Source organism: Leuciscus leuciscus, assembly GCF_965113295.1.
Source record: "Leuciscus leuciscus genome assembly, chromosome: 9".
NCBI classification, from domain to species: domain Eukaryota; kingdom Metazoa; phylum Chordata; class Actinopteri; order Cypriniformes; family Leuciscidae; genus Leuciscus; species Leuciscus leuciscus.
This window is the reverse complement of record NC_138733.1, coordinates 14,893,618-14,909,297: the sequence shown is the minus strand read 5'-3', so window position 1 is coordinate 14,909,297 and position 15,680 is coordinate 14,893,618. Positions and strand designations below refer to the sequence as shown.

Sequence of the window (15,680 nt, the reverse complement as noted above, 5' to 3'; positions counted from 1 at the left end):
CCGAGGTTACTAAAAGACAAAAACTACACAGAACACATGAAATCTGTCTGATATTTAATAGCCATTCTACTCTGTATTTTAATACATCAGAGGTCAGGATTTTTTTTCTACCTTGGTAATTACTGACAATGTTTAAAGAGGGCATATTATGCACTTTTTAAAATGTCTTGATTTTGTGTTTGGGGGTCTACTAGAATAGGATTTTATGCTTGATTGTTTTATACACACTTTTTTCAAAATTTTTACTTCCCAGTCTGTCAGTAACTCTCTGGGATGAGTTTCCTGTACAAGGACGTAACTTGCTGCTTAAAGGGATAGTTTACCCCAAAATGGAAAAATCTGTCATCATTTACTCACCCTTAATTTGTTCCAAATCTCTATGAATTTCTTTCTTCTGCTGAACACAAAAGAAGATAATTTGAAGAATGTCAGTAACCAAACAGTTGATGGACCCCATTGACTTCCATAGTATTTATTTTTATTTTTATTTATTTTTATACAATGGAAGTCAATGGGCATCAACTGGTTTGGTTTGGTTACCCATTTTCTTCAAAATTACCCAAATTTGTAGTGCTAAACATTCCAGTGCTGTTACACTAAATAGCACTCTTAAAATTGTGCTTGGCCAAACCAGATTAGGATTGTGACTGGTAAATAAATAAAATATTTGATTTTGAGCAATGAGTATTGTTTTACTCTTGCACTCTATTTGTCCCTACTGTAATTTCCATCATTGATTATTATCATATTTATTGATTCGTTTTTGGCCGTCCCATTTACTTTATCTAGCTGAATCTTCCACAGGTTACTAAGAAAAGCTTCTCATACCAGAAGTCTTTCCCATCCTCTGCTTAAATGCCATTAAAGCCTCTCTTTCATAAAGCGGGCTCTCTTATCTGAACAACTTTATGCCTATTACAGGCAGCCTACATCTACTGGTTATCAACCACAGCCCATCTGCTGCCTGGAACCAAAATAAATGAGAAAGAATGGACTTTTCAAATGCTGTGCTGTTCATTATGAGTGCTTTTAGTGTGACCTATTTGAATGAACTGCTGTATAAGTTAGTGCAGAACTTTTAAGCCAAGAACAAAATCACGAGCTTTGGCAAGAGCACTACATTTATTGCGGCAATTTATGAAAAGAATTGCTCAAAATGTGCAACACAGCACTGCATAGCAAAACAGATTTACCTTTATAAATACTGCTTTGTCAAGCTATTCACAAGCTATTCAAGCTATTCATCTGTCCACTTTGTCAGATGGGCTTTCTTTTTTTTTTGCCAGGTTCAGACTACACAATATTTGTGTCTGTTACGATAAGCACGATTATGTGATTTTGACTCCTACATTTTTGTTGTGTGTGGGCAAGAAACATGTTAGACTACACATTGCTTCCCAATCAGTCATCGCTAGCTGCCTTTAATGATGTGCATGATGTCATCAAGAAGGCGGAACTAGTGAATGGCTTCACAAGAGCATAAACAAACAATAGTTGTACTAGCCCAATGCTAATTCCAGTACTAGCGTAATGCTAATTCGGACACTGAGTGCTCCAGAAGGGCTGCCGCTTTTGTATATTTTGTGCTTGCTGTTTAATAATCATTTGAAACTTAGAAAACTGGTAGCTCCAGTAGTAATGAAAAGAATATTGAACTCTGTCATGGAAATTAGCATGTATAAACCTTAATTAAACTATTTAATCAATTTAAAATTAATTTATACCTGTATGATATTACGCTGTAGCCACATTGGACCAGCGGTTTGGAAAATGGATGGATGATTGACTCAGCTGCATTATGGGTATTCTTTAGCCATTGAGCATCCATTGGTTGCACACTCATTATTGCGGTGCATTATGGGATTGAATGAGTGCACTTGATAACGTCCACTATGGTTTCGGACACCACTACAAATGGCTGTCCCCTCAAAGAGTGCCCTATTTAAGGGTATATGGGGCAATTTCAGACACAGCCCTAGTATTTATGTTGTGACGTTGTGAAGCGTTGCAGACATGGAGTTGTTTGTCGTCCATTATGACTCACTATACGAGATGAAACGATCGATTCTTGTGTCCCGACGCCCGTTGTCATTTACAAATCACCACGACATCTGATGTCAAACGGACCGTGCCAAATTCGGGCTGATATTGTGTAGTCTGAAACCTTGCATTAGAGGTCTGAATGAATATATATATATATATATATATATATATATATATATATATATATATATATATATATATATATATATATATATATATATATATATTCTGTTCTTTTCTGTTCTATTCTATTCTATTCTATTCTATTCTATTCTATTCTATTCTATTCTATTCTATTCTATGAACTGTGTTATTCATACTCATTACCATGGGTTAGTAATTAATCCTGAGAATTCTGGTTTTGAGATATCACACTGTAAAATAAGAGGTCAGAAACACTGACTGGATGAATACACAACATATATTTTTTTTAAATAGCTTGTTTATTTGCAAAGCTGTTGCCATGTAACTATCCACACTGGCTGTTTTCAGTTCAATGATGGAGCTATTCAGTGTTTGAACAACTATCAAGTCCTAGTGACAAGTGACTGAATTAACCAGGTTTATATAGGCAGAAACTAACAAGCAACAGCTGAATACAATCATGGCTGATAGTCTGGGCAGTGGGTTATGGGTAATGTAGTCTTTGGAGGTCACTTTGTTGACTGTAACAGTATGCATATAAACCTATTTTAGGAGACATCCAAAACAGAATTAGGAACCTTTAAAATAACATAATAGTGGCACTTCAATCTTTTGGCAAGTGAAAGGTTATTGATTGGACAATGATTAAACCTTATTTTTAAGAGTGTAACACCCACTTTTCACCATCCAATCAATTCCTGATTGAAAAATAAAATCTTGTCCAGCATTTTTTTTATAGTTGAATATCCTGAATATCCTGTTTCATGCCCCCAAGTACCCCCTTGTAAGCTGAAAAGCGACATCTATCTTTTCAATAGCAATCGACAAATCAAATTGTTCATGTACAATATGTCAGCCGAACTTGTGATTGCTTTTAAAGGCTGTGCACTGACATCGGGACACGCATGCGAACTCACACATCCAGAAACACTCTCTGAGATGACACAAGCAGAAGCACGTTCACACCCCTTTATCCTCACCCACTGTGTGGTATTGACCCAGCCTCTAATGGACTAGTTTGGAGGGAGGACCACGTCTCCACGGAACACTTAGAGAAAAACCGAACTCCATGCGCAAGTCACAGCAGAGCAGCTCAGCTGAGGCCTGAAGTGTGGGTGGGAACGATAAAGCCGGAATATCTAAGTCAAGCTGGGATCATTATCCCATCTTAATGCACTCTCTGTTTGGCTTGGTGTGCTCCCACTTTTATTTCCTTCGAGAGGCTTGAGTGCCGTGTTTACTCGCCAATTACTGCTGCTCCCTATCGTTAGAGGATGGATCCTCTCAATTATATATTTTCTCTCATTTCATAAAGAGAGAGATGTAAATGGCGTGTGTCTGGATGCATATCGTATGCTGAGTTAAGCGCAGTCTCCTCGAATCAAAGCAGTTTGGCATCTGAAATCACAAACTGAGCCCACGTTCAGTCGTACGGCAACCCCCACTGAGAGTGTTCGTGCGATTCCCAGACTATGCCGGCTGGGCGTGAGCACATGTTCCAGCATGTTAGATTTAGCATTGTCGAGTGGGTTGAACGCAGCTTATAGACTCTGTGAAATCTTAATCGGAATTTAGTCTGTCTCTCTTAGCTTTGAGGCCATTTATAAGCACTGCATGTTGATAAAATCAACTTTAAGCAGATATACACATTTAAAATTAACAGTCTTTCTCATATTGGAAAACAGTCTATCCATGCATCCATCCATCCATCCATGCATCCATCCATGCATCCATCCATCCATCCATCCATCCATCCATCCGTCCATCCATCCATCTATCTGTCTGTCTATCGTTCCATCCGTCCGTCCGTCCGTCCGTCCGTCCGTCCGTCCGTCCGTATCCATCCATCCATCCATCCATCCATCCATCCATCCATCCATCCATCCATCCGTCCATCCGTCCATCCGTCCATCCATCCGTCCATCCATCCGTCCATCCATCCGTCCATCCGTCCATCCATCTTAATTTCATGTTGTCTAGAATTATTTGCATCAAGTAATTAGTAAAATGATATTTATGGCTCAGATGATTGGCTCAACACAACATGACTGCAGAATTAAGCACTTATTAATAACGATTGTAAATTTCAAATCAGGTTCTTTGGGGGAGTCTGACATTCTCATTAAAACATACAAATATGGTTTGGAGTCTTCTTGTTATATATTATTTCTTATTTACAGTAATTTATTTATTTTTTAATACATGTGGATAAATGAGCAATTTGCAATAATTCCGTAATGCAAAATAGTGTGTTATTATAACAGGATTATAATGCATTCCCAATGTATTTTCTGTTAAGTTTAGTGCTTAGTTAATATGTGTGGTGAAAATAGACTCAGTGCCGAAATTATACTAGTTGCATCTATGCTTATGTTCCTGCTCCACAGCATCACTTAAGCAGGCAATGTGAATGCTATTCCCTGTTAATATGGCCATCAAAATAAATGTGCAATGACTACACACGATCTTGCTCTATGATGAAAGAAATCCTGAAATGTGTCCCAGTTGGCCAAATTGTGGTAAAAACTGCACAGTGTGTACTCAGCCTAAGATGCCTGGGCTTTTGTGAAAGAAACTTTCACTTCAAAGCAAAAGAGAGGAACTAACGGGAAATAATGACCTTTGTATTGAAAAAAATAAAAATAAATCTACGGCAGCCATTAATACGTAAGTGCTGCGGTGGGTAATGGAACGATCAGAGGGTGCCGTGACACCCCACTAGAATATTGGATACAGCTCTTTGCTCCTCTGTCTTTTTAACCTCACTCTGGGGCTCAACAGAGCAGGCGGATAACACAGAGTCACTGAGGACAGGCCAAAAGTGAGTCAGAGTCTTGACAAAGAAACGCTTGTTCTCCCGAGGCAGCTGGGCTCATTCTGATGATGCACTGAGGAGAGAACGGCCATGTACATAGACACTAATCTGCACCCTGTGTCATACTCGATATAGGGAGGGGGAGCTCTGTGATCTAAAGCCGGTGTGATGAGAGGATATTGCATTGTTAAGCCGAGCTTCTGCCCTATCAACTCAGTCAGCACATACTCTCTTGCAGGAGACATATACATCTTTTGCATGTATAAGATCAATGATGGCACACATTTTAGATTATACAATATGATTGTGTAGCACTTGATTTTACAGTCCTGTTCCCCATGTGCATACTATGTATTTATCATAGTAATTGCAATTACTGGGTAATAACTAGATAACCCTGAACCTACCCCAAAATCTAACCTGAACCCATGTTGTAACCTTATTGCCCAGGGACAGTACTTAGGTACGTACACTGTAAATACATGTAAGTGCACATACTGTAAAATAAAGTGCATCCATTTTGTATTTCCCCAATATTTAAAGCATGTGTGTGTGCATGTGTGTGTGTGGGTGGGTGGGTGGTCCTGGTAAACCCTACGTCACAAAGATGTCCCCACAAAGATGGCAATATCCGAAATCCTTTTTGGTCCCCATGAGGAGAACAACTTATATATCATATTAAGTCATGGTTTTTGAAAATGTAGAAATGCAGAAAGATGGGTACGTTTAGAGGTAGCCTTAGGGAATATAATACACAGTTTGTGCAGTGTAAAAATCATTATGTCTATGGAATGTCCCCATAAAACATGAAAACCCAATGTGCGTGTGTGTGTTGTGTCAAGTCAAGTCACCTTCATGTATATAGCGCTTTTAACAATACAGATTATTTCAAAGCAGCTTAGTGTTAATAGGAAATTAATGGAACAGAGATTGTTTTAGCTTTACAGCAGCTCTAGAAAAAAGGTATTGTCCAGCTAAAGTAAGTTTTTGATTGATCCATTCCCGTTGTAAAAATCATTAGTTATTAAATTAGGGGCCGCTTACACTACACCGTTTTAAGTGTGTGTGTGTGTGTGTGTGTGTGTGTGTGTGTGTGTGTGTGTGTGTGTGTGTGTGTGTGTGTGTGTGTGTGTGTGTGCGCGTGCGCGTTAAAAACATAATACATTTATTGGCATCCTGTCCACCACAACAATTATTATTTTATTTTTTTATGAAGACCTTGAGAAGAAAGTTGTCCATGTGAAAGTAGTCCAATACAACATTTGGCCAATACAATACATCGTTCAACATATGAGGGAAATCACATTTGTATGTTCAGAAAAAAAATAGACAGAATTCTCCTGTGACTGTTTGTTCAGTGGGCATTGTTAAATAAGCTAGTGAGAGCATGACAGGCCCAAACTGCCCATAGTTGAAGAAACGTTCAGTAATAGAAATAGTTATGCAGGAACGAAATCTGCAAAATCTGCACAATAGATATCTGAGTAAGAGGATTTTTTTGACTTGGCTTTCATCAAAGTAAGGGACAAAAAATGTATAATTAAGAAGTTCTAATTAGGTACATGGAGTTGAGAGATCATCAGGGAGAGTAAAACAAGAGAGAGAGAGAGAGAGAGAGAGAGAGAGAGAGAGAGGGAGAGGGGGAGAGGGGGAGGGGGGAGGGGGAGGGGGAGGGGGGGGGTTTGTTGGTTGGGGGAAGAGAGAAATTGTATATACAATAGCAAACAGCCTCAACGACCCTTTTGTTTTTGTTTTATATATTTTTTGTTGCTTCCAGACCAAACAGCATTTTGACAAAACTCCACATTTTGAGACCACTTGGAAGCACCTGACAGCTTCAAGTCGACATGAAGAGAGTGGAAGTTAATACAAAGTTCTGTCATGAAACTCTAGATATCGCAGACTAATTGGTCCTTAACTCAATCAGCTTGCAATCAAATCATTCTCTATTATAGGGCACAGCTGATTGGTTCCTGCTGTATCAGCAGCCTAATGAGCTCGTTGCTCAACCTTCAAATACTTGGTCAGCATTTGCTGTAGCAGTTGTAGCACACTTTCAGAAACCCTCCACCTTCCCCAGCTCCACCTGTATAGATCTGCTACGGGTAATTCATGTATGCTATTGTACAGCAGCGTGTCTTACTTGCTCACAGCAGCATGTTGTGTATGTATTGGCAGTAGCAAGTCAGCAATAACCAACAGCAACAGTGTAGCAGATCTATTCCGCCAAGACCAAACATATTAACATGGTCGAGAGTTTTCATGGCAGAGACGTTTTTGGGTTAAAGATTACGAGAACACATTAATAAAAGAATGTGCAGGTGCATATTATTCATTTATAATGAATAATGAAATATTCCATAAACAAATTTCATGTTGAAAAGATATTCCTAATATATATATATATATATATATATATATATATATATATATATTTGTTATGTTTGAGCTCATATATCTCCATATTAATAACAATCTGAGTCTTAAACTATAAACTCTCAAGTGTTGACTTTCTAAAAAAAAGAAAAAGAAAAAGAAGTATATATATATATATATATATATATATATATATATATATATATATATATATACACATTAACAGAACTAACAGAATCCCACAAACATATTTTATTATATTTTATATGCATTGTGACATTATTTTCATGACCAAGAATCAGTTATTGCATAATGCAGTTCAATTGGAGTCATCAGATTAATCAGAATGATCATAAAAACCGTGTCACAATGCTAATGGTCCTAAACTATGACTCATATTTTTGAGATTTACTCAACAAACACAAGCTCATAGTGGAGATTTTACATTACACCTACAGTCAGTTCACCCTGAAAGAAGTAATTAAAATGGTGCAATCGACGGAGAGAGAAAAAAAGTGCTGGTTTATGCAGCGTTTGTTTGTGCAGTGGTATGCATTTAGAGACTAAAACAGAACAAACTGTAATTGTGCCAACTGTCCAGTGGGACAGATACAACCAAGAGCATTTCAAGAGGCAGACAACTGTAAAAGAAGCACTTGAAATAATAACAAGGATTTGTTTTCAAAGAGAATGGAGCTAAATATATTGCGTATGGCAGCTATTATCAAGAGTGATGGTAGGAACGTTCAAACAGCGTGACACTTCTGGGTCGTTATAAATGTCCTCGCTCTTGCCGCATTCCGTTTTCTTTTTGTTTCATTTGTTTTCTGAGTTGAAAAGAAAAGGGGGTGTCTAGCTCTTGTTTTTGTCCTGGAAATGCATTGGCCGCCTTGTCCCGAGAGGCGAAAAAATCCAGACAGACATGCTTTGTGTCTCGTGTAAATGTCCCTCCTCCCTTTCTCCTTTCACAGGTGGATGGAGCTCCAAAATCGGCAACGCTGTCAGTCGTGGCTCTGAGCGGCAGATACTCTCATGTTCCCGGGCCAATGCCTCGAGTCTCTGCTCTCTGCCAGCCTGTCCCGAGTCTACAGCTATACTCAGAGCTAACGCTGCCAGTGGAGCCTTCATGAGCATCTCCAGCCTTTCTACACTTCTCAGATAGAGGTACACTTCAAATCACACTGCAGGGAGGTGTTCAAGGAATAATGCAACCACAATTCTGTCATCATGTATTCACAAGCCTGCTAAAATGTGACTTTCTTTCTTCCTTTGAACACAAGAGAAGATGTTATGCACTGCTCTTTTATGAAGAGTGAACAAAGAATGTCAAGCACCATAAAGCAAACTAAAGGTTTCTTTAAAGCAGTTCATATGACTTGTGCACTAAATAGTCTTCTGAAGCCAAGCAAATTGAAATTTAGATATTTAGTTATTTATAGAAAGTCTTCCCTTGGGCATTTTTTTTTATTTTTTTTTATATATATACAGAAATGTGAATTAGATTTGAGAGCTGCAGTGGAGATTATCAGTGTGGATAATTTACATCTAGGACTTTTCCTCAAACAAAGCTTTCAAATGGTTTAAAAAGCCATGAAATATAGTTCATGGTAGGGATCACTTCTATGGTGCCTTAGTCAATGTATGGAAAATATCAGATTGGATATTCTTCTAAATATTGCTTTTTGTGATATGTGGAGGAAAGAAAGTCATGTGGGTTTGGAACGAGATTGCTTTATTTTCATTTTTGGGTGAACTGGCCCTTTAACTTTGTCCTAGATGTGGAATTTTCACACCTAAAATGAAAAAGCAGAAGAGATGTTGATGTTGGCAGCTGTCATGCCGTAACTTGATGAGACTCTGAGAGAGGGATCTTTATTAGCATTCTTTGAGACATTTTAGGTTTTATTCAGGCAAATAAAAAAATGTATTTATATATATATATAGGCTATATATTAGCAAAAAACATTGGGTGAGTATTTAAAAAAACAAAAAAAATGATTAATTTGAAAATGATTATAATTTAATCTTTATCATCTTTCTATTCATCAATGAACCCTGAAAAAAAAAGGATCACTGTTTACACAAAAATAATAAGTACCACCATTTTCAACATTGATAATAATGTTTCTTGAGCAGTATATTAGAATGATTTCTGAAGGATCACTGAAGGACACTGAAGACTGGAGGAATGATGCTGAAAATTCAGCTTTGACATCACAGGAATACATTACATTTAAAAATATATTAAAATAGAAAACATTTATTTTTAGAGTTTAGAAAATAACGCTATGTATGGTTTGGAATCAGATTATTGTTTTTGGACATATGTTTCAGCCTGGACTTTCAGGTTGGATTTCAAGTTGTTCTTTATGCCCAATGTCATATAAGCTTCATACATTTCAAAATGCATCAGCCATTACTTTGTAAACCATGTACTGTAACGGATATTGACTACACTGTCTGAACAAACCAATCTGATTTCATTACTTGTGAAATGACAGTGCAGACAGTCAGTTCTAAAGATTAGAAAACAAATCAGAATGTTTTTCTCCTCATTTATTACTTCATATCCAAAAATGACAGATCTGTGATTCAAAACACATCCATGTCAAGCACTGCTTTCTATCGTCTAATCATCTGGATATGATGTGTTTACATAATCAAGTTGTAAGGCACACCAAGCTCTTCACACATGATTCAATTTAGATTTTATTCGGCGTATGATGTTGTTTTTGAGTGGCAGTATAATGGACAACAAGACAAAGATATGCTGTTAGAGTTCACTTTTTCATTAAAATAGTAATCTGTAAGAAAAAAACTAAACAATTATATATATATATATATTCTCCTCAGCTCATATTCTTTTCCATCTTTCCAGTTTCCAGGTTTCCATCTTTCACATTTGCATGTCACAGAACAGGCATGTATTATATTCGACTCAAACTGCTAGCTAATTTTCATATTTCTGTTATTTAATATCCTCCCACAGCTGTTTCTAGCTGTTATTTTACCTTAGTCATTAGTCATAACTCATACTCGGTGGCATAGAGATTAATATTTTTACTGTCATAGTTGTATAAGAAAAATAAATACAGTTGCTTGCTGCCTAGTAGCATTCGTGAAAAAAAGCTAGATCCAGCTCAACAAAGTCACAGCTAAGGTCAGAGGTCAACTAAAGGGAAAAAATGAAACACAGAAGAAGTAAGTATGTTCCTTCTGGAAAACAGGCCTGCCACGGTCTGGCGCATACCCTACCTTGCCTAATTCAACGTGAAGGGTTCTTTAAAGCTCCAGAAACATGATGCTTTCAGAGCTGACTGGTGAGGCCCTCTGGGTAATAGCCTCAGTCCAATGCATTTCAGTGGCAGCTGACTCTAAATGTCGCATCAATAGTCCGAAACATCATTTTTCTTTGGGTATAATATGACTGAAATGCCACAGACACACATGAAACTGTCCAGGTGCTCTGAATGCATTGAGTGAATGCATGTCAGCTAAATGGTGCTGTCAATGTACCGTACATATATATATTGCAGTTGATTGTGTCTGCATGTCCTTAAATTGTTTTGTATAGGGTAGAAATATAGATGCAATTTATGATGTTTTGTGAGTAATGGTGCTGTACTTTTTGGTGCAGTGCCCAGCATTGTTTTGTGCATTCAGTCCTTAAGGGGTGGAATACATAACTGTTACAATCCAAGTGTGTACTGTATACACTCAAAAAAAAAATTCATTGGATGAACATGATTTTATCATGCCACCTATATTCCATCTAAACAAACCAAGTTAAGTCAACCAACCTTTATCATATTATTTGAACACAAAATAGATGTGTTGGTTAAACATGATATTAACATTTCCATTAAACTCATTTTAATCTTTTTTGAGTTACATGTTCATTCTTAGTTAATTTAGTGAGATTACTTTGAGTGTACAAAAAAAACACAGAAAACATGCAAACAATTAACATTTTTATTTTTTTCAATTGGGCTTTAACATGCACCAGTTAAGTCTGAACTGCTTTCTTCACTTTAAGTATCCCATTCATCTGAGTGTTTGTAACATGATATATAAGAAACATTTAGCTAACAAAATCTTGGCTCTTGAGAAAACTGATCCCCAAGCAACGCTTGCAGGACTTTAACGCCCCTTTTTTCTTAACACTTCTAAAAATTAAGCAATTTTAACACTTTCCTTTTTGGGAATTTGTAAGGTAAACCATGGCCTGATACAGAAAAATGTTACATTTGAAAATAAACATGAATTTAACAAACAATTGTGAGTAACAATTTGAGCTGTAAAATAATAATAAAAAAAGATTGTCTGATGAAATACTGGTGTATATATAAAACATAAAAATAAATAAATACATACCTTAAATAAATAAAAACCTTACAGCAGCTTGCTGTGATGAAATCACATGAAAATTATTTTGATAATTCTAAATTACCCGTGTAGCTTATGTTCCTTCACATCTTAAAAATTAAGCCATTTTAATAATACCCATTTTGGGAATTTGTAAGTGTAAACCTTGGCCTTGACACACAAAAAAAGTAAAATTTGAACAAACATGAATTTATAGCAAGTGTGTAACAACTGCTCCAGTCAGTTGTCCCTTTGGTAAAACACTGTTGTAGTCTCAGTCCATCTTTTTCAAGCTCACTTACTCCAAAAGCTTGTTTTTGAGGAACTGTGCCTTGGATGACAACATCTGTCCATTTAGATTTAGAAAGATCTTCTGCAAGACTTCAAAAGTGCATTTGAGCTCTGGTGGGTAGCTCAGGTTCAAACAGTATATCAGTCCAAATAACAGAGCACAAGCCTGACTATTCAAGTCACTGAGCACTTCCACACCTTCAAGGACACCAATGTCTGCTGGGTCATCGTTAGGCAGCGCTCCCTCCTTCAGTATGACATACACTCCTATCACAGTTTGCTCCATGGTACTTTGGGACTCAAATTCTGAATCCTGTGGGATAAGAGCACAAGCAAAAATTTGCTCAAATATTTATTACAAGAAATGCACACTTAAACACTCACTGGCCACTTTATTAGGTAAACCTGTAAAGTAAACTTCAATCCAATACAGGAGCTCTGCTGTGAATCCTACATTTACAAGTTTAGAATTATTCAGTTTTTAAGACGAAACTGTCAGTAAGGTGATAATTCTACTGTTTATTATTGAGGTCACAGTGGGTGCTGGAGTATAATGTGGTGCATTATATTATAAGATTGTAATAATTTATTTGGCCACCATATTTAAAATAAATTAGGTGGCTAAAACATTAGAACCACTTTGGAATATAATGCACTGCAATAAAACAAAAGCATACATGTACAGTTTCTGATGCCATTTTTTTAAATGCAAATTAGGCCCCTTGAGAGCTCAACCGATTTGAATAAAAAAATATTTGTTTTCGTGCATCAACCAATTCACATAAGAACTGTGTACCATCAGTTTCCTATAAATAAACAATTTGTCCAGCTCAGTTATTTGACAAAGTTATGTGTTCTCTCAAGTCACATGTTTGTTGTAGCAAATAGGGGAAAACACGGCCCAAGTACAGATTCAATGGGCTTTTAAAACTGTATTTTCTTATCAACTCACCAAATATGCCTTCACTAGTTTTTCAGGGTCTTCATTCAAGTAGGTGCACAGAGACTTGATGACACAGGCTCTTCGGGTGTGTATAGTGTCATTCTGTGGGGTGGGGACAAGATTAACTCAAACTTCAGTGGCGGCACAGCTTAAGAGTACTCTTTGGGAAGAAAATGCATTGAGAATGACTATTAAATATACACAATTTAAATATACACAAACATAATGATTGTTGTTTCCAAAACAATGGTGTAGTTTATAATGCTTAAGCAATTTGTACCTACAACTCTCCTTTGTAACACACTGCCTGCACTGCCACATACACGTCACTGAAAGAGAAAGAAAAGGAAAGGTCAGTAATCAAGGATAGTTAGGTATACATTATATGTGTGAGTGTTAAGAAAAACTACTTACATGTAATAAAGGTGAGGTTCACACCAGAAGAGCATGGGGACAGCTTTATATTGTGATGTATTTCATCTTTTGTATGAAGAAAAGAATCATTTTCGCTGTAAAAAAAGTAAAGAAAAAAAGTGTATAAGACTGACTTCAAAAAATGGGCCAAAGAAAATACCACTACTGGCTGCTGTTACTAAATATAAAGTTTTACTTATATTAATAAGTATATTCCATAAATAAAACATGTATACCTATTCAATCATAACTTTAACTGCCATTTATTAGGACACTTCAAATATGGTCGACTGCATCATAGATTTTACTTGACAAGTTTTGCACACTGTAATCAATAAGCTGGGTAGCATTAAGTAACATGTTTGAAAAGACAGAAATGGCTAGATACAGAACGTTTAAATTAATATTTTGCTGATATACATACATGAAGGCCAGGCCAACATAAAAATGGCACATTACGCTAACGTTAACGTTAGCTAACGTTGCATTAACTTACAAACAGAAAAAAACCGGGAAAAAAACGGGTGTATGATGTTTTCGACTCTGACGTCTGCATTCAATTTATCTCCTGTTTTACCCTCCCATTGTTGGGGTAGAGTTATATTTGCTGAAAATCAGCGAAAAAAATTGCTAGAGTTGCCATATTCCCCTTTAACGTTAAGGTGAAACTCGTATCGACAAAGACACAGAATTGAACCCAACACATGTGCTTCAAGTCTGGGAAAATAAGCCTGCTTAGAAACATCGCAACAGTGTCTAATAACTTAGTTTTATCCCACAGTAATAATTACAAATAGGTACATATATCAGGTACTTACCCTCAATATCAAGGATGCAGAACGATTAGACCGCTCACAAAACGTCAGGAATTTCAGCCTTCTCCACAGTACATTTGAGCCCGGCCGCGTGTCCCCGAACTTCCCGCCGCAGTACTGAGCATGCGCAGTGTGACTCACCAGAGAGAATTGTTGATATGAAGCGCCTCAATCTCATTGAATCAACAAGTGCAGATCTAATTCATTCAATTATTTCTTAATTTAGTTCCAACTAACAAGAATGAATCATTTAACACAAGTAAACTCGTTATATTCTTATTAATCAGACATATTTTTATTTAGCAAATCAAGCAAGTGGCTAGTTGAGTTTTTTGAGTGTATTAGGGCTGTGGAACTATTGCATAAAAAATAAACATGATATGTTTCCAATATTATATGTTAATATTATATATTATTACAAATTAATTTAAATATTATTGTGTGTTAAAAACAACAACAACAACAAAAAAACACAATCAGCCCTGTACTTAGTTGGATTTGTTAGAAGTGTTTGTTTTTTTGTTTTTTTGGCTCGAGACGCTAAAGACACAACACAAGCGGTTTGGAGAAAATTCGTTTTTTGTTTTGCTTAATATTGCTTAATTTTGCTTTGCTTTGCTTTGTTTTGTTTTGCGGCTCGAGACGCTAAAGACACAAGTGGTTTAGAGAATAGATTTGTTTTGTTTTGTTTTGTCCCTCTGCCCAAGACACTAAAAACCCCACATAGGACAAGCGGTTTGGCGAATGGATGTTTTGTTTTGTTTTGTTTTGTTTTGTTTTGTTTTGTTTTGTTTTGTTTTGTTTTGTTTTGTTTTGTTTTGTTTTGTTTTGTTTTGTTTCTCGGCCCAAGACACTAAAGACCCTACATAGGACAAGCGGTTTGGAGAATGGATGTTTTGTTTTGTTCTGTTCGTTTTTGTCTTCCTCAAAAAAGACACTGAATACCCTACGTAGGACAAGCAGTTTAGAGAATGCCTGTTTGTTTTGTTTTTTTTGTTTTTTTGTGTGTGTGTGTGTGTGTTATAAACACATATACAGTAGGAGTGTGAAACATGGCGAGTTAGGGCAGCAACAGCTGATATAACTAACTTATCACGCTGTGGGCAATGAATGAATTAGCAGTAGGGGTCTGAAAGGTTGTCTATGCTAACCAGCAGTAATGTGTCAAGACCACATCTGTCTGGCTGACCTCATTCAGCGGTAGAGCTTCACATGCTCGCCCAGACACTACAGAAGAGAGTAGACGATGACAGTATCTGGAGAGGATGGGCGGCAGAGCGTTTCAGGGTCATTTAGGCTGTAGAGCAGGGAGTTGACTGATATTATATGTTCACTGACTGAGAGAGGTTATCTCAGAACCGAGCCCAGTCGCTTCTCTGCCAAGATTCTTTTCCTGAGGGTATCCAGGCGGCGCTGCGCTAATTAAAGCAAACATCAGCAGAACGCCCAGCAGAATTTAGTCATTCAAGGGCAC

The 15,680-nt window shown here is 36.9% G+C and overlaps 1 protein-coding gene and 1 long non-coding RNA gene across 6 annotated transcripts in view; one reads left to right on the top strand and one right to left on the bottom strand.

Annotated features, from left to right (window-relative positions):
* The window catches only part of LOC309507072 (leucine-rich repeat and fibronectin type III domain-containing protein 1-like protein), a 129,368-nt gene that overhangs the window by 55,844 nt on the left and 57,844 nt on the right, over positions 1-15,680 (top strand). For all 4 annotated transcript variants that reach the window (XM_082181170.1, XM_082181169.1, XM_082181171.1 and 1 more), the window contains exon 2: positions 8,350-8,542. The gene's annotated coding sequence lies outside the window, so the exon portion shown is untranslated. The remainder of the gene's footprint in view (positions 1-8,349; positions 8,543-15,680) is intronic.
* Positions 11,928-14,544, bottom strand: LOC309507135. Of its 2 annotated transcripts, XR_014209033.1 has the most exons (5): positions 14,210-14,544; positions 13,392-13,486; positions 13,258-13,306; positions 12,987-13,137; positions 11,928-12,347 (listed from the first exon to the last, which is right to left on the bottom strand). It is a non-coding gene; the product is annotated as an uncharacterized lncRNA (long non-coding RNA). The 2 variants fall into 2 exon arrangements; XR_014209034.1 differs by lacking the exon at positions 14,210-14,544 and having other exon boundaries at positions 13,392-13,887.